Source organism: Panthera pardus, unplaced genomic scaffold, assembly GCF_024362965.1.
Source record: "Panthera pardus isolate Hobbes unplaced genomic scaffold, ASM2436296v1 HiC_scaffold_25, whole genome shotgun sequence".
Classification (NCBI taxonomy): Eukaryota; Metazoa; Chordata; class Mammalia; order Carnivora; family Felidae; genus Panthera; species Panthera pardus.
Window position 1 is genome coordinate 84,102,226 of NW_026526821.1, and position 24,342 is coordinate 84,126,567.

General features: G+C 36.6%; 1 long non-coding RNA gene across 3 annotated transcripts in view; it reads right to left on the minus strand.

Moving 5' to 3' along the window:
- The window catches only part of LOC109260975 (uncharacterized), a 518,996-nt gene that overhangs the window by 476,753 nt on the left and 17,901 nt on the right, over positions 1-24,342 (minus strand). For all 3 annotated transcript variants that reach the window (XR_002077229.2, XR_008417873.1, XR_002077225.2), the window contains exon 2: positions 14,004-14,103. This is a non-coding gene — a long non-coding RNA (uncharacterized LOC109260975). The remainder of the gene's footprint in view (positions 1-14,003; positions 14,104-24,342) is intronic.

The window sequence follows — 24,342 nt, forward strand, 5'->3', positions numbered from 1 at the left end:
TGGATCTTTTATGTTTTCATATGAATTTTAGGATCAGTACATCAGTTTCTTCAAAACTGCCAACTGGGATTTTGATAGGGATTGAATCTGTAGTCCAATTTGAGGATTATTGTCATCTTATTAAGTCATATAATCCATGCACATTGATGTATTCACATTTATTTAGGCCCTTTTAATTTCTTTCAGCAATGTCTTATAGTTTCCAATACACAAGTCTTGTATTTATTTTTAAAAAATTATCATGGACTTTACTTTTGAATCTACAATTCAAGTGTAAGCTTTTACACGGCAAGAACTGTATCTTCTATTCCTTCTCAACCCATTGTGCAATCATTAGTTCTTACACTAATTTTTTTAACTCAGAATAAATACATTCCACCAAAACTAACAGCTTCTAAAATATGGCATTCTATACCCTGAACTTCATATGCTTCCCTATTTCCATGTCTCTGCTTACTCTTCTTCTATTTAAAATTACTTGTCTCTTCACCTTGTCTAGCCATCTCTCTAGTTCTGTATCTTTGCCTATAACTTCCAAATTAAAATAGTTCAACTTGTGTGTATTGCATAAATCTGAATAGGATTCTAATGTCTGGATCACTGATCAGTAAATCAGCTTTTTTTTTTAAGTCTTAACTTTTATTTTGTTATGCATTTTATTCAAAAATAGGTGGAAAGACTGCTAAATATAATTTTAAAGTTGCTTCCCTTTCATCTTCCCCCCCCCCAAATATGTTTATTATGTACATTTGGAGAATAGTTTAGAGCAGGGATTGGCAGAATTTTTTCTATAAAGGGTCAGGTAGCAAATATTTTAGCCTTTGTGGACTATATGATCTCTTTTGTATCTACTCAACTCTGTCATTGTAGTTGTACTTTAATATGTCAAGTAGACATAGACAATATGTAATTGAATATCTGTAGCAATGGTCCAAAAAAACTATTTACAGAAACATATGACAGGCCAGATTTTGCTCTGGGGCTGTACTTTGTCAACCTCTGGGTTAAACCATGAAGAACCTTGGCCCAGCACATTTACTCACTTGTATTAGGAATTTTATATAACGGTGCTATCAATGTATTATTTCCCCCTATAGAGTAATATGAGTAGAGTTATAAACCCTGTCATGGAAAATATGTTCAAGTAAAATTTCAAGTAATTTTTTTTTAGAAACAGAATAGGAATGTTATAGTATACAACCGAAAATAAAAATGCTTAAGTTGCTTATTATACCAAAAGTCTTCCATTTGGGATACAAACCAGGAAAAAAAAAGTAAAAATGAGAGCTCTCCAATCTGCTTTCCACTTGGCAGAACAATACAAATGACATGCTTTACTAAGGTCATTCCCTTCTTTAGAAGAAAGATCAAAGCAAGAATTCATTTTTAGTATCAACTTTTATAAACTGATATCAAAAGTTATTCTAAGATGTTATGATGTTTTATTATTTTGTGTTTTTTAAAAGGCTGTTTTTTGTGTGTAAATTTTATTTTTCAAAATGGCACTTTCCATGTCCCCAAACGATGGATGGCAGATAAGATTTCACCAGTTCACAGGATTTAGTGGCTAAGGGGGAGACACACAAACTGAGAATATGACACTGGAGAGGAAATCTATGGGATGACTGGCAGGACCTAAACCAATGACCTGACAAATAAATGCTTTATAGGGAACTCAACAAGACTAAGGCCCTCAAGGGCAGGGCCCCCATCTACATCATTCCATGTCCTTGCACCTAGCATAGCTCCTGTTGTGCAGTAAGCACCCTATGCATGTTTGGTAAACTAGACCAAACCCCAGTTTTCACATTTAGTATGTCAACACATACTGAAGTTCTCCTGAGTGAAAGCTCTCTTCAAGGCCTGATGAAAAAATAAAAAGGAAATGTCTTTAGTCAAAGGAAATCAAAATCCAAGAGTACAAAATAGAACAACACCAGGAGAACACCTCACACTACTAGATAAATATACTAGCTTTCCTAATAACAATTACACGTTCTGAATGATTCTTCCACAGACTTTAAGGCACTGGTACATACAGTTCTTTATGTTCTCAAGAAACTATGAAAAAACTCTAATACTATTGAACCCATGGGACACATTAATTCCAAACCTGGGATGAGAATCTGCATGCTTTTTTCTTTCTATGTCTCTGCTTCTTTTTTTGTGGCTGGCCTATTACAAATTCTTCTAGTTTAGTCAAGACTAACTTTATCCACCTAAACAAATGCTGATTTTTTCCATGTTCTAGTTTAAATAATTATTCTATTCCTTTACACAAATGTTTAGATCCAGAAGTGAGGGATATATGGAAGACACTGCAGAAATATTTTCAGAATATCTTCTAAATGATGTACCTGGCTCCTTGCTCTGAAAGCCCTCCATTCTTCATCAAATTAAGTCACCTGGCATGCACCTACTATCATAAATTCATTGTAGACTACGAGATAGACCTTGTTTCTCCATAGAATAAATTTGAACCCTGGATCCTAATCAATAAGTCATCAAATCCATTGTCTCTGGTTCTCCTTGCCTTCAAATTGCTATTTCTATAATACAGGTCTTGGATAGTTTGAAGGGTGCCCCCCTACAATGACTCCAAGAAGTAGTAAATCGTAGTGGTTATAAACATGAATTCAGGAGCCAGATCATCTGGGTTTGAATTCTGGTGTCAATGCATACTAACTATCTAAGTGGCCAAGTTTCTTGACCTCTCTGAGCCTCAGATTCTTCATCTGTAAAAGGAAGATAATAATAATACCAGCCTCACAGAGGTATGGTAAGGATTAAATAAGTTACTATATATAAAATGCTTAAAAAAGAACCTGGCATACAATAAATCCTTTTTATATATATGCTATTACCAGCAATTCTAAATTTACTTGCCAGTCATGTTTTATGAAGACCTCATCAAATTTTTGAGATTGATCAGGAACAAGTTCATCCCTATTACCTGCATCAAGAATGACAGACAGTTTAAGTTCCCACTAAGAAAAAAAAGACATTCAAATTTTCATACAAGGATTGAAAACTGTAATATACAACTTTTGCTCTTAAATATAACCTATTCTCAATATCTTCTATTTTCCATTTCCCCTTCAGTTCCACATATATTTCACATGTACTTTAAGATTTAATTTTAACTTCCTTAAAATATAATTGTCAAGGATACAACTGAATAAGGATTCCAGGCATACTTTTGCAATTTTCCTTCAAGTATTTTATCACATTAACCTTTTTTTTTTTTTTTTTTTTTTTTTTTTTGCTTTTTGCTTCTGGGAAGACCTCACATGGATACAGATTTTAGAAAATTGGGTCCAGGGCGCCTGGGTGGCTCAGTCGGTTAAGCGTCCGACTTCAGCTCAGGTCACGATCTCGCGGTCCGCGAGTTCGAGCCCCGCGTCGGGCTCTGGGCTGACGGCTCAGAGCCTGGAGCCTGCTTCCGATTCTGTGTCTCCCTCTCTCTCGGCCCCTCCCCCGTTCATGCTGTGTCTCTCTCTGTCTCAAAAATAAAAATAAAAACGTTAAAAAAAAAAAATTAGAAAATTGGGTCCATCTCTATTTGTGGTTCTTCATTTCTGTCACTTGAATTTATGCAGCAATTTTTGTTAGTAAATATCTTCTTCCTTGATTTTTCCACTTACACTCACTGTGTCCTGGGAGCAGTAGCAGTATTTCTCTTTAGAATCCTTTTATTTTTTTCAGGGTTGAGCTGAATCACATGATGAAGAGAAGGGAATAGTGCCATAGAAAATACAGATGGCTCGCGCCAGTGTGACAGTATTTTCATTAGCAACGGTAATTGCAGGACAATTTTTAAATCTTTTTACAGATGACATTATTATTTTAAAAGGAAATCAAAGAAAACCTTGATTTTACTAAAATTTTCATGCCAGTCCTTTATACCTTGTAAAATATTATAATATTTATAATATAACACATGATATACTTTCTTTTTTAGACATGTTACTCAACCTGATGTCAGAAAGCTTCGGCAGGACGTAATTTTTGAAATCAAAGCTTATGGGAAATGTTAGCAATTTCCAGTGACCTAATAATACCAAAAAAAAAAAAAAAACCAGCATAAATGCGTGTCTTGGAGGTAAGTGAATGCTAGTGTAGGCCTTGTAAGTTAAAAGCAACATTTTATAATCTTGGCAAGATGTAATGGGTAGTCAAAGTAATGAAGCTAACCCAGGCGTAATGATTAATCTCTGTGTGAGTCACGACCCCGGCAGCTGCATTCTAAATGAACTGTAATCTATATAATGCATTCTCAGGAAGACCAGACAACAAGAAGTTGCATCCATCCATAGTTCAGATGGCCAGACTGCATGTAGAAGAATACACAGCTTCTGGCCTAGAAGAGCAGAGGTCTAAATTGAGCAATATTCATAAGAGGACAGTGAGATATCATAGATATTTACTGGCTCCAGTTTATAAAAACAGAATGTGGCATTAACCCTTACCTGCTTCGGGTAACTAGTTGTAAGCTGGGCTATGTAATAAAGGCTCCATAGGAGAGATAAAACTGAGCAGGACCTTGTAAGATGGGTTGTAACGGAAAGGCCATTCCAGGTGAAAGATACAACATGAACAAAGCTATAGTGATAGGAATTCACAAGGTGTTTTTGAGGCAAAGTGACCATCCCTGACAGCTGGAAGGTGAGAATTGATGTTATGAATGCTAGGTGATAAAAATGTGATAAAAAATTTAGCCCATGAGTGAAACATTTTGACAATCTTCTTTTAGAAAGAAGATTTGGCTTTGCCAAAGCCAAGATTTTGGCTTTGCCAAAAGCCTGTTGTAACTAACCAGTGGTGTAACTAACCAATGCATTATCTTCTGGAGGGGACTCGGTGTTGGCATTGAGCCTCACCATTTGGACAGATAATTTTTAGAATACACAGATGGATAATCTGGAGAGTGGTTCAGGAAACTTATCAGAGAGGATATTTTTCAGGTGCAAAATAGAACGGCCATCTCATAATGACTGGATTGAATATGTTTTGTAACAAAGACTAAAAGCATTGTGCCATGGAATGGGCACACACTTGATGATACGAACCACAGAAGTTAATCCTGGTGCTGCCAATGCCTGCTACAGGACCCCTTTTCTGGGCTGCAGTTATCTGTAAAAGGAGAACATTGGACCAGAAGATCCCTATGAACTCACGTTTGAACATTTACATATGATGCTTTAGCTCAAGGATTTTATTAAATGATCTTGTGCCTTTGTTGGTCAGGGGCAATCATTCTGACAAACACATGTGAAAAATGCTCTCATTTCCTATGCACATTTATACACTTTTATTTTCTAAGAACATATAACTGCAAAAATAACACACAGCCTCAGCATGCAAGCCTCACAGCCTGCTAGAAAAGATGTAAATGATGGTAATAACCAAGGAATTTATAGGTATAGACTCAATCCTTCCTATCCTACAGATGAAGCCAAGTCACAGAAAGGTTATATAATTTGCAAAGGTAAATTTAATTTAATTAAAGGTAATTTATATAAAATTGCAAAGGTAGTCAATGACAGAGCTAGGTTTGGAAGGTAGGCAGTGGGTTCTAGGGCCTGCACTCTTATACCCTTGTGTAAGTACTACCTCTCTAACAGAACTCGGTCATTATAACCCAATGCGAATGACATATGTTGGTGGAGCTGTGCTCAGGCTAGTATGAGAACCCGGAGATAAGGTCTTGGATGAGGCTCTCTCTTAAGGGAACTGGTGATAAGAGGCCTTGGTCCCAGTGAGTAGTGGTAGTCACTGTTGTGAGGTTCTCTCTAGAAGTTGTTCAACGCCATAACCTTGATAGAAATGTGCTTGCATATGAGAGGCCTGACTTCATTTAGAACCAGATTGTCTCCAGGCCCACTAAATCTGTACAAAATTTCCCCCTTGGCCCTTCCAAGTATTAATGGCTGATGTCAACAGACACATTCTATCTCTTTATTTCCTGCCTTCATCCCCTTCCTCAGTATCTGCCCCAGCTAAGCTTGGGAAGGGAAGTGAACAAGTAGACGCAGCTAGTCTGTCTCCTAAAATCAAACCTAACACATCTGGGTTTTGCTTTCATTGAAAACCCAAGAACTCTTTGGTTTCCTGCACATTTTCACCTTGAAGATCCAGGAAAAAAGAATCAGGACTGAGTGAGTGGTCAGGGATCACAATTTCAACCAAGGACTCCTTCCCCAAATATTAATTCATTCTCTCTAATGCTTTCACGGCGCTCTGAGTTCATCCTAAGACACGTCAGCTGTTCCTCAAGCTGATTGAGGTGCGTGTCATTAGAGACTCGGTTAAAAGCCCCAAGTACTTCTCACTCTGACCAGGGTGTCAGAGGTAAAAAGTCCATGAGGGTTTTATAGCTGATCCAGCCAAGCCTCTCCACACCCCACGCACCCTCCAGATGGCAAGTTGTCTGCATTTAAGTCACTGTTAGAAGATGTTCAAATGCTTATTGCAAAGATGACATACTTTCCTTGCAGCTCATTTTACTAAATTAAAAACATTAAACATAAGTGTCTCTTGAGGTGCCTTTTTCCCCTTCAAAAATTATTTCTCTGAATTAAAATGTGTTTATACAATTTCAGATCAGAATTAAGCAATCCCTTCTTTTTTTCACCTGCCAGTGGATGTCTGAGTGCACAGACAGCCATTCTGAGAGCAGGAGGTCCCCAGAGTTACTAGTGTAATTCTTTTTACTCTGGGGTGCTCAAGCACAGAATTGCCTACAATCAATTTGCTTTCACATCCTGGCATTAAACTCACTGTATATAAAAGTATCACAAGTATTTTCAATATAAGTCTAAGTAGCAGTGATTTAAAAGGCTTTTTATTGTAATGAAAAAAATTACAAGGCATAGTAAAAGCTGCACAGCCTATTTGACTGAATCCAATCAAACACACGTGAGATTCCCCATAACCTCAAAATGAGTAAAAATGACTTAAAAATTAAGAAGGACAATTGATAGAAGTCATTTTCATGTCTGACAGATGAAGCAATGTGCTTGAACAATATTTTGACCTGGTTTCTAAAAATATGGAATGAATTATAATGTAACTTAGTGCTATGGGGAAATAGGTTCTTGTCAAAGATGTAGCTATAGATATAAAATATAGGTACTTATATTCTTCTAAGAATAAGAATTCTTCTAACATAATCTTCTAAGTACACAACTATTTTTTAAAGGCAAAACCAAAAGACTTCCAATAAAATATATATCATTAATTACCAAGAGTACTCTTGATGTCTATCACTGATGTTTGATTAGACAGCAAGAAGCGTGACTTAGGCATGTACAGCCATTACTATTCAAAATTACCACCATTAAAATCTGGTTCACACAAAACCCTTGAACCAGAATAAACGTATAACAGAAATATACAAATATTGTTAGTTCCTGACACATAGTAGGCCTTCCATAAATATTTGTCGAGTGAATGAAAAAAATGAATAATGAGTAAATAATATATCCAGAGGCAATCTGCTTTTCTGCGCTATTTCTGATTAAGTCATTTTCATTTTTGCCTTTAAGAAAAATGACTAAAGCAAATCAGAAAGGTGAGTTACAAACTGTGGCTTGATAGCTGTTTGATATTGTTAGCCCTTCCAGAATACCAAACCATCTCTTTTGACTTAGTCCTCAACCTTTGGTTCAGAGTCTTCCCAGTGTTTATACAAAGGCAGAGACCCCTTCTACCATCACCAAATAGTATGTTATTTTGTTAGTTTATTATTTTTACACACTATAATGGTAGAAGAAATAGAGCTGCCAGGTAAGATACAGGAAGCCCGAGAAGACTGGATTTTGATAAACCATGAATAATATTTTAGTATAAGTATACCCCAAATATTGCATGAGACATACTTACCCTAAAAATTATTCATGGTTTATCTGAAACCCTAATTTGACTGAGCATCATGTATTTTTATTTGCTAAATCAGGCAACCCCAGAAGGAAAAGGAAATGTTCTGACTAGATACCAAGCGTTTCTATGTTTGCATATTCTAGTAGAGTGAGTGAAACTTTGAGTAGGAAACAATAGCAGAATTATCTTAATGCATTATCCAGTAACAGCCAACTTTTCATAGTTCACTAAAATGATATTATTTTTTATTTTTTTAAGTTTATTTATTTATTTCGAGAAAGAAAGAGAGAACAAGTAGGGGAGGGGTAGAGAGAGGGGGAGAGAGAGAATTCCAGGCAGGCTCCACACTGTCAATGCAGAGCCTGATGCAGGACTTAAATTCACAAACATGACCTAAGCTGAAGTCAGATGCTTAACTGACTGAACCACCCAGGGGCCTCTAAAGAGGGAGACACTGAATCTGAAGTAGGCTCCAGGCTCTGAGCTGACAGCATACAACCCAACGCAGGGCTCGAACTCAGAGCTGTGAGATCATGACCTGAGCCAAAGTCGGATGCTTAACTGACTGAGCCACCCAGGAGCCCCTAAAATGATATTTTTAAATAGGCTTGATCATATAGTCATGCTGCATGTTGAATGCTTCTACAGACAATGAGAATATCACATACAGACAAAGAAAGATTATGGAAAGTGAAGAAAGCAAAGACCAGAGAGATGTCAAGAGGCAAAATAAACATTTTTGACATTAACAATCCCTCTTAAGAGGATACTGGTATGCATGTATGTTTCTATAGACATATACTAAGATCAAAGATAAAAATGACTCCTTCAAAAATTCTTGAATTTCGATAAAATGTCAACTGTGTTTTTACACCGTGAAAGAAATCTAGTGCTTATGAAACGTGACAGATTGATTGATTGAATAATTATTAATATTTATTACATACCAGCAAGAAACTGGAGGCTATTCGAACATGCAGGCCAGGTCTCTATAGCCTTAGGAGGAAGTGTCCTGTTTTGGAGCAGTGGGTGACAAGGTCTTAAAGGGCAAGATGACATATGTTGTTGCTGAGCAGTGTGTTGAGATATTTGTTTAAATGAGATCTGACAATCCATAAAAGATAGTTAGAAAATTCTTAAAATCTACAATGTTCATAATCTAAAAACTAAAATTATGCCTTTTCCTCCTATTTCAAGGATCCCTTTGATATTCAACCATCAAGCAAAGCCCTGACAAGAACAGTACGTTCCCCTGTATTCAGTTTCAGGCCTGGCAGGAATGGTAAAAGGGCTCCCTGATGATACAAACACTCAAGCTTGATCAGGCCTCAGAATTCTTTTCCCATAAAGTGCCAGACGGTGAAAGCAGGACTTCCAAAGCCTATCTAAGGGAGAAGGGGGAAGCTTTTCAACAAGATATGTTATAAATACAATCAAGGGGAGAGAGGAAAGTAATATTTCTTGAACCAACATAGGTCAGACTTCTGCTAGGTGTTTTATAGATATGTTATTTCATTTTCATGGTCCTCATAATAACAGTGTATGACTGGCCTTATTTTTCTCATTTACCAGTGATAATCTGCTGACCCTAAGAGAATTTACCCAGGTACCCAAGATTACAGACCCAAATATTGGTGAATCTAAGATTCTAAATTCAGCCCTATCTGACTAACACTAGACACACTACTTCCAAATCTGGAATAAGCCTCTTCACAATTAGATAAAATATCAGAATCTTGAGCTAGTCAAAGAAAAGGCTTTACTTAAAGGAAAGTACAAACAAGATAATTGAATATTTTTATTTTCAATAATTATATTTTCTTAGGTGAATTATGAAATGGTGATTCCAAGGCAAAAGAAAAAAAATGTTGTTTCCTATCATGAAACTCTGTTTATTTTTGGTGAATGACATTTCCCAAAATAAATTATGAGAAACACAAAACTTAAAGTTTCATTACTGTTTAACACCAAAATTAAAAGCAAGAAAGTTAATCTCTGGGAAACAAAAAACAAAAAACAAAAAACCCAGTGCTGTTAACTTTAATTTCAATTCCTAAAGCTACTACTAAATAAAAAGAAACTATAAAATACAGACTTCAGTTCAGAGCCCAAAATAAACTTCAAATCAGATAGTCACAGGTTGTAAAAGCTTGGCTTCCAGATAGGTGTAGCCTATATTAGATCACAACCCCACTCTTACCAACTGTGTGATCTTTGGCAAATTACTCAACCCTTCTGTGCCACAGTCTCCTCGTCTATAAAATAAATATAGTAATAGAACCTACCTCACAGGATTATTGTAAATATTACATAAGATATTCCATGTAACCTACTTAGCATAGAGCTTGGCATGTACAAGCAGTCAATAAATACCAGCTCCTATTTTTATCATTATTAAAACGTTTTCTTGGGGCACCTGGGTGGTTAGGCATTGGACTCTTGATTTTCAGGTCATGATCTCACAGTTCGTGGGTTCAAGCCCCACTTCAGGCTCTGCACTGACAGCGTGGAGCTTGCTTGGGATTTTCTGTCTTCCTCTCTATCTCTGCCCTTCCCCTGCTTGCGTTCTCTCCCTCTCTCTCTCTCTTTCCCTCTCTCTCTCCCTCTCTCAAAAATAAATAAACATTAATTTTTTAAAATTTATTTTTGAGAGAGAAGAGAGACAGAGTGCAATTGGGGGGGGGGGGGGTTCAGAGAGAGACACACACAGAATCCAAAGCAGGTTCCAGGCCCTAAGCTGCCAGCACCGAGCTGAGCACAGAGCCCGATGCGGGGCTCGAACCCACAGACTGTGAGATCATGACCCAAGCCGAACGAAGTCGGATGCTCAACCGACTGAGCCACCCGGGTGCCCCAGAAATAAATAAACATTTAAAAAATGTTTTCTTTAAAATGGATATGCTGATGCAAAATGAAGGCTTTGCACAGATCTCTGCATTTTTCAAAGCTAAGGCTATTGGGCACCAAAACCCCCAAATGGTGTTCACTAAATTGATACCAAAATGTTCCTGGCAATAGCTGCCACTTAAATAACTTATTTTCCTAAATTGAAGCATGGAATTCAAAATCCCAGGTTGAGGCCATTTATACTGCTCTGTAATATTTAGATACTGCACACAAAAGAAATCATTTGGCTTGCAGGTAGCCAAATGAAGAAAGGAATCCTCAAACCGCCACCCTTTGTCACCTGAAAGCTCCCACAGCCACATGCCTCAGTTTAAACTACTCAGGGTTTATCAATGTTATTCTGAAATGGAACCTTCAAGCACGATGTGCGTGTGCATGCGTGTGTGTGTGTGTGTTTTAAGGAAGAAGGACAACAATCTAGAGAGGTAGAGGAAAACATACTGCCTAAGACTGGGTGCATCAACACCCCACAGCAGTTGTGTGAGTTGTGTCGTGGCCCCAAAGGCAGGTGCTACTGTCACCTGGGAGAGCCTCTAGTGATCCCACTGAGTGAGCCACAAAGCATAAGGCCCAGGCACACTGCATTTTTATTCCTCCTAAAGAAATTTACAGGCCATTTTCTCACCCTTCCCCCTGAGCTAGGATATTGAGGTTAAAATGTACCTACTGAGTAGGTAATGTATTTGGTATTAAGGATCCATCATATGCCTATGTCTTCTGAACATAATGGTTCCTTTGGAGCTATTATAGATATGCTGTGAATAGATATTAGGAATAATACACAGAGTGGCTGAAGGAGGTCCCATATTAACTACTGTCAGACTTTTAACATTATTTGAAACTAGGCTTTTTTTTTTTTAATTCCTGGGGTTTAATACGTCTATACTTTGTAAACTGAGTGCTTTTCAAAGAAAGCTCCAAATTCCTACAGAGCTGTCTTTAGGTGAGCTTTGATCTTTGCAGAGCACCTATCTTGTGTTTCTGTAATTGCTCTGGTTTAACAAGGCTCCCTAGCACGTGAAAGGGGAAAATCCTTTTATTAAGGCTATAAACCTAACTGACCACAGTGATGGAATGTGCAGCTTGGGGGTAGCCCTCAGCTCCCCAGGAAAGAAAAAAATGGGAAACTAGGGAAGTCTTCATGTTAAAACAAAATGAAATATTTATTAAACATGTTTCTGGTGTCCCAGGTGGTAAGAGACTGCCCTGTGGTCCGCTGAAAGGTTTGATCTTTGTTAAGTATTGTGAATGCAGATTTCAATAATGGGGTGAAAGCTGAGGAAGTTATGGCTGAAATTTTGGCTAAAGATGACAGCTCCAGGTTTCATGTTGCACAAAGCAGTCGAAGGGATTAAACCAACAAAGCCTGCTCAAAAGTATTGAGTTTCCAAAAGTGTAATCTTCCTATCTGTGATTCACACTCCTAGGATGGGGAGGATTCCTCATTTACTTTGACTTTGCCATATTAATCTTACTTTACAAATACATGCGGTGATTTATATCATGTTTAATTAACTGATTGAGGGCTCTAGTGGTAAAAATGGCATCGCATTAAGCTCTGTCCGTATGGCAAATTCGAATCACATCTTTAGCCTTGCAAGAAGAAAATATCCCGAGAGTCACTGATGACAGGATGTAGGAATTGAAATCAGGTCCCTCCTGTTGTTTGAGAATCCAGGGAGGGTGCCTGCCATATGCCCGTCACTTCCAGGGGGGGAAATGACAGGATAAAAGAAAGGAAGGCTATAGTTCTTCCAATATGTTCAAATCTCAGATGAAAATTATTGTGCAGCCGTGCTGTACAGAGGCCAAGATTCACATGAAAGTGCATCCCAAACTTTGCAGAGAGCTTCATACAGAGGGTTTTGTGATGTTTCGATTTGTTTTTTTGTTTTGTTTTACTTACTTATTTTTTTCTGAAATGGCTACCCGGTGTTTTTCAGAACTGATAGATGAAAATGCTGTGCTTTGGAGCTGAATACAATAAGCAGCGAAATAAAAAAATAAAATAAAAAAGGGAATTCTTATCCAATAAAATATATGTGCACCGTGTGACTCAGTAAAAAGCAAATTAGGTTTGACTGCTAAAAACCACATACTGAGATACCAGTTTCAAAGTTAGCATTTTTGGAAGTGGAAGTTGTCTAATATTTCTCTTCAAAAATCTGTGGTGATTATTTATGACATCTAAAGAAAAAATGTAAATTAACTGCTGATTTCCTCCAAATAATTTCTTTGAAATTTTAAATGCATTTTGAATGATTTTAGTAAGACAGCATAATAAAAGTTTGAAAAGAAGCCAAAAAATCAGTCTCTCTCCTTAACATGACGATTCACATGTTTGTCCAAACTCTTTTACTGATTCATTATTTGCATGCCTTGATATTATTATAATCATTTTATACCTTAATCTTGTATCCTGAATTTCACTTAATATTTTATTTCACATTTGCCCTACAGTTAGCTGTCCATAATTTTTATTGAGTACATAATATTTCACCAAATTAATGTTATTATTTTTCTAAACATGCTTCCATTGTTAGATACTAAAACACCTTCTGATATTTATTATAAATAACATTAGAAAGACAATTTTATACATACAGCTCTTTTTTAATATTTTGAATGATTTCCTTATGATAGTTTCCTCATCTATCTATATAGGTAGATTCCCTACCCACAAATTTCTTTAAACAATGTTTAAGTAAAGAAATTTTTCTTCCAAGGGCAAGTGGACAACAAAGCATTCTGTGAGGTATCACTACATAGAAAATCTTTCCTCTCTGTGGAATATAAAAACAAACAAACAAAAAAAGAAATTCAAACTTATAGAAACAGAATGAAAAAGTGTTTGCCACAGGCTGGGGGAAGGCAAAAATAGGGAGAGGTTGGTAAAAAGGTACAAACTTTCAGCTATAAGATGAATAAGGTCTGAGAATCTAGTGTAAAACATGGTGACTATAGTTGAGGACATTGTATTGTATAATTGATTTTTGCCAAGGAAATAGAACTTAAAAGTTCTCACAAATAAGTGAGTGGAAGAATGAATGAATAAGTGAAGTGACAGATGTGTTAATTAACTAGATGGGGGAAATCCTTTCACAATGCATACGTATATCAAATCATCATGATGTACACTTTAAGTATCTTACAATTAAATTTGTTAATTGTGCTTCTATAAAGCTGAAATCTAAAAAAAGAAGTTAAAATCTTACCTGAAGTTAACACACAATCCAAGGATGATGGCTTCCTTTTTGTAGCAAAGTATTGGCAACATTCAAAAAGCATTTCAAGTCCATGTTGTGTCCTTCCCTGCTGCGTAAAAGAAGGATACGATAACAATGAAACAAAATCAGAATTTCCTACTTTATTTTCCTCACCATTTACTATTTCTCTCTAGAAATAAAAGTGTCCCTTTAAGTATAGTTAAAGTTTTGAAAATTTACAAGTTTCCTAGGGAGTATTGCAAATAGATTATTGGACCAGAACACAGTTAACTTTTTCAAATGGCCATTATTTTAGTTATACCTGAAGTGTGGTCCTAATAATTAATAATCCTAGATGTTTTCATGGCATTAATTCAGAATATGATGAATTGGGTAAGTTAGGCAATATATTTTAACTAAAACTACTTTGGATTTTGACAAGAAATTCAAACTTTTCAACTGTGGTCTGTAACGGCACAGGCAGCTTGTAAAAAGAATAATCACTTCAACTTTTTCAACTTCCTGAAATCACTCAAAATAGAGTAGTTCAAGATTGTTTCATTTGGAAGTAATAAGTTCTAAAACACAGTGTGCTGCAGTACATTTTAATTATTGGTTTCCATTCTCAATGTACTAGATTTTATTAACCATCCCTTGTGTATTTGTTTCCAAAATATGTATAAACCCAAAACTGTTATTTGCAACCTTTTATCAAAAAATTATCTGATTTATTTAATTTGGTCTACAATTTCAGTTCAAGTTCAGTTCAAGTCTGTATTAGGGTTCAAATGACATATTTTTAAAAATAATTTTGGAGGCCAGAAGTGCATTCCTCTTTAGATGGCTTGTTCCAGTTGATATCATTATTGGTCAGGTAATGTGACATCTTTTGTTTCCCAAGTTTATTCCTTTCAATGACATCTACGTCTTCTGCACAGTTTAAATACAAAAGATAAACATTCCCTATGAGGCAATGGAAGGAGAAGCAATTAATGTGAATTTGATAAAACATAATGTAGTGGACTGACAGTAAAAAGGCTATGCTTATTTGATTGTTGACTAGTTTTGTCTTTAAATAATGGTCTTCTTTTGGCATTTAATGTATATTTGTTCGCAATAAACATAATTTATGAATATTTTAACACATGTGTACTCAGTGGGGTGGATTATCATACTGATATAAATAGAATTAATGAGCAGTCAACCTGCCACATGTCATGACATATGACAGGGCAGCTAGAGCACAGAAATAATTCTTGTAGTTTCATAATAAGGCTTTTTTCTTAGTTCGACTTTTTAAAACTACTAACAACCTTTATTTTCCTTGTATTTTGGAGTATGGTTCACCAACTAGGAAGCAGGATTCAGGTTTTACTACAAGAACCTCCTTTTTAACATTCAAAACACTATTTTCTTGACCTCTTCAGAACATAATAAATATACTTTCACAAATTAACACTATTCAGCCAAATTTGAGAGAATAGGTCACAGACTGACAATCATTTTGCCCATTTCAACTAAAAAAAAAAAAAAGTCAATATATTCTTCTTCTTTTCATTTTGTGGCAATAGTATGATCACGCCCAGCTGCTGATACCGGATACCAGATCTTTACAAGAACAAGAACCTTCTAAATGCTCCTAAATTCGAAAACAAATCTGATGGGCATATCGCCTGGATAAAATTGTCCTGAAGAAAACATCTTCTTAGCCAGTTATTTGCTCTCCTTGCTCACAAAGCAACAATCTGTTAAGCGTGCCTAATAAGATTTTTTTTTTTTTTTACGGAATAAACCCAGTGATCTAAAGCCACCTCTTCAAACAGCAGGTATGGGGGTGAACAGAGGCATGCAAAATCTTCAGTTTAACCATACTTCATTTGACAAAGAATTATTTTCATGAGGAGGCAAATTGAAATTTAAGATTAACCTTTATTTTCTTTTATTATTTTTATAGCTTGATTATGGGTAAAAATGGGAAAAATTAAACCAGCACTGCATTGTCTAGATGATCTGGCAGGAGGAAAGCCTTGGCAAAGATATTATGCCATGACTTTTTAGAGACACAGATGGCAGGGTTGCAGCCTTTATTCCTCTTATCCTTTATTTTCAAAGGGAATATTCAAAGCTTTTTGCCTCCACCAACCCTCCACCCCTACCTTCACATTTAAAACCACTGACTTCCCAAACCAAAACTCTGTCCTAAAACTGGCAAGCCCCAGGATACTTTAGGGAAATGACTGAATGGGACACCATGCTTCTGGTCATCTGTCAAAGGAGAGGACTGCACTCTATGGGGCTGGGGGCTGATGAACTTCTCTGGAGTGACTCCCTTGGGGAAATCCAGCACTTTCACCGGCAAAGAAAATGGGCACCACCTAGTGCTTTTTTGATGCAAAGGCTGTTTGTGCTGGTGTGGATGTGAGTGGGCATGCGTTGGGTGGCTGACCTCTACAAAGGAAAAAAGAAAGGAGTCGCTTGGTTCCAACCTCTATATCCAAAAAAAAAAAAAAAAGAAAAAAAGAAAGAAAAGAACAGAAGCAAGTGACAATCTTAAGACAAATGAATTCAGTGCTTCCACATCAGGGATCTCCTTAGGACTGTTTTTTCATTTTTTTTTTTTTTTTAATGATTGTTGGTCTGTTCATGAGAAATAACATTTTTACTTACTAAGATGCTAATTTCCCCCGTATCATTTTTGCCTCTTCATTTCTTCTGCTGTTAACTTGACAGAATTTCTAAGAATTTTCATTTCATCAAAGTGAAAAAGCAGGGCATGCCATCCCATCTTCCCAAATCTATTCTAATAAGGAGCCTGTCTGGAGTTCTCCTAACACAACAAATAGCTTTTATGAAAAATGGTTTGTAGCACAAAATCTTTTGCAACGCAATAAGATCAAGTTAACCCTCATGCCTCTAGGAAAAAGCCTTGGAAGTTTTATCTGATTGGCAAAATGGACCCAGATATGAGTTCAAGGATTGAGTACACTTTGATGAAATTTCATAGCAATGAAGTCTGATTATCTGAATGACTGCTTAAGCCCTTTAAAAAATAACTCAGAGAAGCACTGTATTTTTTTGTTGGGAAAACAGATGGTCCTGCAGGGAATAGTAGCTCTTCCCTATAATAATAGCTATTCCATACTGTTTGCTTTTTCTACAACACTTTGCTTACCACTATTGTTCTAAAAAAAAAATAACGATGATGATGATTTCTCTGTTGCTAAAGGTGAATAGTTCTGCAATAAAATTAGAAACCTTAGTACAGGCAGGGTGGAGGGTAGATATAGGAAAAATGAGTAACCTGCTACATATAACCAGATTAAAAGGGCCTGCTACACATCCAGGAACTAACTAGCCGACTTTGAACTCATTAAGGATCTGCTTATCCGATATGTTGCACAACAGAAACCAGACAGAAAACAGACTTCGAAGAAACAGACAAAAATGATTATAATTGCTCTCCGGTAAGAGCTCAGTGTCTGTGCTAAGCAACCTGGGTATAAAGGAATGAAGGAAGCAAAACCCCAGATTCTGAACTTTTCTCCTTTGCCTTCAGCAAAATCCCCCTGTTATAAGATGGTGATAACATTACTTAGAGACAGCACTTGGCAACTGTATTATGAACGAAGTTAAAAAATCTAAAGCACTCTCATACCTTTAGCCATTTTATTGTTATAATTTGAGACATTAGATAAGTGATTTCTTTAAATTTTAAAATTTATAACACAGGAAAAAAATCTTAAAATGTGTTTCTTCTACAAGCAGCAAGAAAAAAAAATAAAATGAGCTGATCTCTTTGGGATTTCTCTGGTACTAAAAATATATATGTTGAGGTTTATAAGTAAAGAGAAGATCTTGTCTTGACAGATTTAAGATGCACATGAACTGATCAGCAGAAGCCATGGGTGTGGCTGAGCCTGTGTTTTTCCATATGTGTACCTATGGGATTAAAGAGGAAGGTGGCTATCATAATCACCTTTTAAACGAAAGTAGGATCACATTTTGCATTCGAGTTGAATTCTTCTACTATCAATATCACCGCCATTCCGGTCAGCCTCATAAACAGACGAAATCTTGCTTTTTTATTTCCCTCCCTCTCTGCTCATCCAGCCTCTCCTTTTCTCTCTTGCCTGCTTTCTCTCTCTGAATGCCATAGTTCACAGTGAAACCCTCTGGTAATGACAGCCCTGAAGTGATAATGTACTTTCCTGCCTTCCTGTTAACAGTAGCACTTGATCCCACCATGGGTGCCAGCTCAATGGCAGAAGGATGCTTTCGTATATTCTAGAGGTAAAAGGGACCGGTTTGATTTACTGCCTTGACTAACTCAGCAGTTTCACAAAGTTCAGGCACAAAGATAGATGTTGTATTAAAGAAGAAGAAAAGGAAAGAGGAGAGGGAGGAAGAGGAAGAGAAAGGAAGGAAACCAGGAGGGAGGGCAAGAGGAGAATCAGTCTATTTTTTTTGTTACAATTCTGTCAGCAAAACCAAGTATGTTTTTTTTTTCTTCTCCCTGAGATTCACAGGAACATTCCACACAGTAAATAAGGAGTTAAGGTGAATAATACCAAATAAAAACATGGGACTTGGAGGAAGAAGAAAAAAAAAAAACATAAAGGATCTGTTCCTGTGGTAATGTGGGTTCTGTGGAACAGCGATGGTTATCGTGAGATAATGCATTTATCTTCTTATTCCCCCTCCTTCACCTCTGACAGGGGCCTGTGGCCTTGGCACACCTGGTCTGGTGACATCTGAGCACCAGTCAGTCAGCTCAGATGCTCAGCATGCCAGAGTAGCCCACTGTCCTGACACCACCATTTTTTTTTTAATTTTTTAATTTTTATTTATTTTTTAGAGAGAGAGAGACAGAATGTGAGTGGGGGAGAAACAGAGAAAGAGACACACACAGAATCCGAAGCAGGCTCCAGGCTCCAAGCTGTCAGCACAGAGCCCGACGCGGGGCTCGAACCCACGAACCGCGAGATCATGACCTGAGCCGAAGTCGGCCGCTTAACCGACAGCCACGCAAGCACCCTGTCACACCACCATTTTTAATGGATAGTGTGTCATTCTGCTGAGGTAACCCAAACTGAAAACAATCAATAGTTTTAACCAAATATCTGTTATTTTAAGACTAGGCCAGAATGATTTCTTAGCTGTGAACTCAGGAGATTCAATTTGTCGTAGTTTAAATATAATTGATATCCCTTGCTTTAGGACTCCCGCCACTCAATGCACTCCTGGTGTTTCAAGCTTGGATAAATATATAACACATAAAACGGTTGCATCTGTTTGTTGGAAAAGACCTTGTTTGCTAATGCCAGTGCTGCTTTACTCTATGGTTTCATAAGTTCAAGTCCACATGGCAAAGGGGAGGAGGGAGCCTGTGGAAAGAGGCAGGAAAGAAGGGCCACTGCTTTGTGAGTGCTTACTATGTTGTAGGCACGGTTCCATGCTTTTTTCCAGATAAGAAGCCAGTTAAGTTAGACATTTGAAGCCAAATCTGTCTTGCTACAGAGCATACGTTTTTCTGCCATACCAATGACCAAAACACAGTGACAAATACATTCTATGATATAACCCAATACACAAATCCGCTACTGAAACAGTTTCATGAAACTTACCTTTATACATGCAGTTTACTCTGATTTTACTCATTCTATTCTATTATAGTTCAATTATTTAAGCTTCTGGTTGCAGTTCCACTAAATTACAACCAAATATGGTAGTCCAACCACAATGTGATAAATGGAGCACCGCACCATGCTGCACTTCAAAATTTTACATTTTATTATGTTGGACTTGGTATCAGGATGGTGACCAAAAGTGTACTTGTAGGTCATGCAGAGAAAGTTCTGTCTATAAGATTAAAATTTTCAAATTTTTCATCTAAGAACTGAGAGTTATTTATTCCCTAAATCTCCTACAAAATTGAATTCGTTGGTAGTCTTCATTTGCTTCTCAAAGGGTCTGTTACTTGGAATAAAAACAATCTAGGAGTGCCTGGGTGGCTCTGTGGGTTAAGCGTCCAACTCCTGATTTTGGCTCAGGTCATGATCTCATAGTTTATGGATCAAGTCCCGTGTTGGGCTCTGTGCTGGGCATGGAACCTGCTTAAGATTCTCTCTCTCCTGCTGCCCCTCTCCCCTGCTTGCTCTCTCTCTCTGTCTCTATATCATCCGGTTGGTTTGATGAATGAACTGGTTTTTTAATAATAAATTATGGTATAAAAAAAACATTTTGTAAGAAATTTCCAGAATATATAATAATATGTTAGCATACATTTGCCTGCAAGTAACACAGATTGTAAGCCATAAGGCAATTCTAGTGCCAGGGCTGACTGATTCAGCAGCTCACAGGTGTCACCCAGCACCCAGAGTCTTTCCATCTTTCCACCTTCTCATCCTTCCCCCAGCTTTGCCCTCAGAAAGTTACATAGTTCCAAATTTCATACCTAGACACCACAGTGAGGAAGCAAAATGTCTCTTCCTCAGGAGTAAATTCAGGGCTCCTTAAATCCTAATCAGCATTTTTCTTTGGCTAAAACTGAACTATATGTTGGTGCCTAAACCAGTCACTGGCAAGAGAAATGGGATCACTGTGATTGGATTAGGAGAGCTCCTCGCCTTGGAAGTACATCACCTGCCTTGAGGCACATGGGTCTAGGGACAAGGAAGATGGGGTCCTGTGGGGAAATACATACTGAGTAAGAATGTCTGACACAAAGGTGTAAAATGTTTTGAAGATTTGGTGAATAGACTATAAAGTAGAACTATTCCTCCTCATTTAATGCATTTAATTTTTCATGAGAATTAGCAAATCTAACAACAAAGAAACATACCTATAAAGAATCCACTCTGCATTTCCTGTTTACTCTGAAATTAACAGGACCCAGTATTTTCATTTACCAGAAAAAAGAACAGTAGGTAGACTAATAAAACAAACATCTGAAAAGTATCAGTGCTCATGAAAATAAACATATACCATTATATTTAATCCACTCATGGCAGCTTGGCATTTGCCAACAACTACAAGGTAAAATGTTACAGAAATGACTACTTTCTACTTTCTGGTTGGATTTATTCTAATTCATTGAACATAATTTCCTGAATGAAAATTTAGCTGCGGTTTTGAAGAACATCCATATGAGAAAATATATAGACTTATAGTGTTCACTAAGTTTTAATAGGACCTGTAGTCTCCTATGAATGATTGGGTTTTTCTTGCTATCTATTGTGTCTGAGTAACCTCTTCCCTTGTCAAGCACATTCAGAGTGGCTTTTATTTGTCTCTTTTCATTTTTAATTTTGACATAACTTCAGACTCACAGAAAAGAGTTGCAAGAATGACTCACATAATTTCCATCTAAAAAATTAATTAACTAATTAATTAAAAAATAATTCCCGTATAGACTTCATCCACATTACCCAAGTGTTAGTATTTTACCGTATTTGCTTTATCTGTTTTGTATGCATGTAAACACATGTGCAGGCATACACATACGTATATGCCTAACATATACATGTATGCGATGTGTATATGCAAACAGACATGTTTCTCAATCATTTGAGAATAAGTTACAGATGTGATCCTCCTTTAGACCTAAACACTATGTGGACTCCTAATGAAGAAGAACATACTCTTACCAAGCTACATACAAATATCAGAATCAGAAAATTAACATTAATACAGTAGTATTATCCAATCTATAGATTTTATTCAGAGTTTACCAAGTATCACGATAATGTTTTCATGGCCCCAAATATCATGGATTATGTATTGCATTCAGTTGTTATTTCTCCTATTCTTCTTTATTCTAAAACAGCTCCTTGGTCTTTTCCTTGGCAAACTGCTTTTAATATTGGTCTTCAGCAAAACATAATTAAGAAAACAAACATACCAAAACCAATGGATTTGTATGAATGGTTGTTTGGGATCTGTGTTGCCTCTGAGGCTTTCCTTTAGCACAGATGGTTCATGTGAGTATTATTTTCACTATTCTCTTAGAAATCTGTACCTACACACAGAATATGAACAGAATATGAAGGACATACTACAGAACCAGGTTATCCATTAGCTTGTTACTAATCATTTCATCTATTTCCCATGAATAGCTGCAAGAACATCCCAAAACACCTGAAACATTTCTAAGTTTTAAAAAAGAAAAAAATTGAAGACATTATAGAAAAAAAAAAAAACCTTACAAAAACATTCATTTAAATAACTGCATGCCTAGATGCAATCCTTAGAAGTATTTCAACCTAAATAATTAGAAAAGAGGTGTTTATAATTGGTTAAAGGCTCAATATTTCTGAACTAATGTGCAGAATTTGGTTTATGAGTATAAGAATAAAGACATTCAGATCAATTCTCTTATCTTTTTTATTAACATTTGAATTAGCCTACAAAAAAATTCACATATTTAAAAGTCCACTAAAGCCTAAGAAGCTCATTTTCTTTCACAGTGCACACTGATGGTTTTAATTTTTCAATCTTTTAGATTGCATCTACATAGCAGCAAGCAGGTCCTTTAGGAATAACTGGTTCCAAAAAGGCCTGGACAAATGTGTCTTATACATATCTCTCTTTCTGAAGGCTCCAGTGAAATATTTCCTACATTTTTTTCAAACTGATATATTCTATCACACAACAGAGAAGTCACCTGCCAACATGATTATTTGTCATCATGTTATAGCCAAACTTCTAAACGACCTTCCATCTTCTCCCCAGTCTTATGAAACAGAAGGAAGAAATTGCAGTGAGAAAGAGAATATTCCCAAATGGGCTGCACTAGAGCATCTAAATCTATAGCTAGAGCTATATAACACTGCTTCATTCAAAAACCACTTTCTCAAGTTGATATTTTTTTACACCTATCTTAAAAACAGGGCAGTACCCCTGAAGTAGGATTAGTAGCAGCAACCCCTCACCCTGTTCTCAGTAGTGAAAAGAAATTATAAGTGCCCCCCCCCTCTTTTTTTTTCCACTACACAGTTGTAATACAACAGCAGGGAGGAAATCATTTGTTCACTTGAGTTCAGTTCAAGATTATACTCAACTCTGATTGCAAAAACCCATTTATATGGAAGAAGAGACAAAAGGCTAACAACACTCTGGGTAGAGTGCCAGAGGCTCAATGTTTACAAGAAGAAATTGAGGGGAAGATTAGAGAATAATTTTCTCCTGGGGAATGATGATGGCTTATGGGTCTTTGTAGGGAAAGTCCTTTGCTAGGATTAAAGGCAGGATTATTGGTAGAGAGTTGAGAAATTGAAATGGAGAGCCTCTTAAAATGGCAATTTAGTCAGAATATCCAGGGAGTTCTTGAAATGTGAACTCTAAGGAAATGGGTAGTACTCAAGAAGAAAAAATAAATTCAAACTCACTATTTCAAGTGACGACACCGTGAGTTACGAAGCAATGGAAGTGCCAGTACCTTCTGAGGAAAACCAAGAGAGCAATAGCATGGCGACTTGAGTCAGTACTAAAGGCACAAGTTCAAGAAAATCCTTATGAGGAAGAAATCAATCCGATCTACAGACTAAGTTATGGCTACATCACAGCTAAAGAACAATAGTAATTAGAAACTAAATTACTATTATATTACTCTTTTTCTCTAATTTCAAAAAAATCAGTGTTAGCTTAAGTCATACTTTTAGCAGAACGGTTAAAAAATAATCTGAGCTTGGTATCTTATAATAAAAGTCCATACTTCTAAATTTAAAGTATGTGAAATGAAAAGTTTCATTTGAAAGCAATACCTAGTGCACAATTCTGAACTTGACACTATTCCTAAGATTACACTGGTTTCCCAATTACCTACAAAATCAAAAATCAAATTTCTTATCTTTAAATATCAGCTAGAGTTGTGGCAGGGAAGATCTGGGAGTTTAATGATACAACAGTTGTCTGCCCCATTATGCTTAAGGGATATGTTCCAAGACCTCTGATGGATGCCTAAAACCACGGATAATACCAAACCCATTATATACTATGTTTTTTCCTGTACATACCTATGATAAAGTTTAATTTATATATTAGGTACAATAAGAGATTAGCAACAATAATAAAATAGAACAATTATAACAACATCTATAATAAAAGTATGTGAATGTTGCCTTTCTCTCTCAAAATCTTATTGTACTGTACTCACCCTTTTTCTTCTTGTAATGATGTGAGACAATAAAATGCCTACCTGATGAGATGAAGTGAATGACATAGGCATTATAACCTAGTGTTAGGCTACTATTGACCTTCTGACAATATGTCAGAAGGAGGATCATCATTTGCTTCCGGACTGTGGTTGACCACGGGTAATTGAAACCACAGAAAGCAAAACCACGGATAA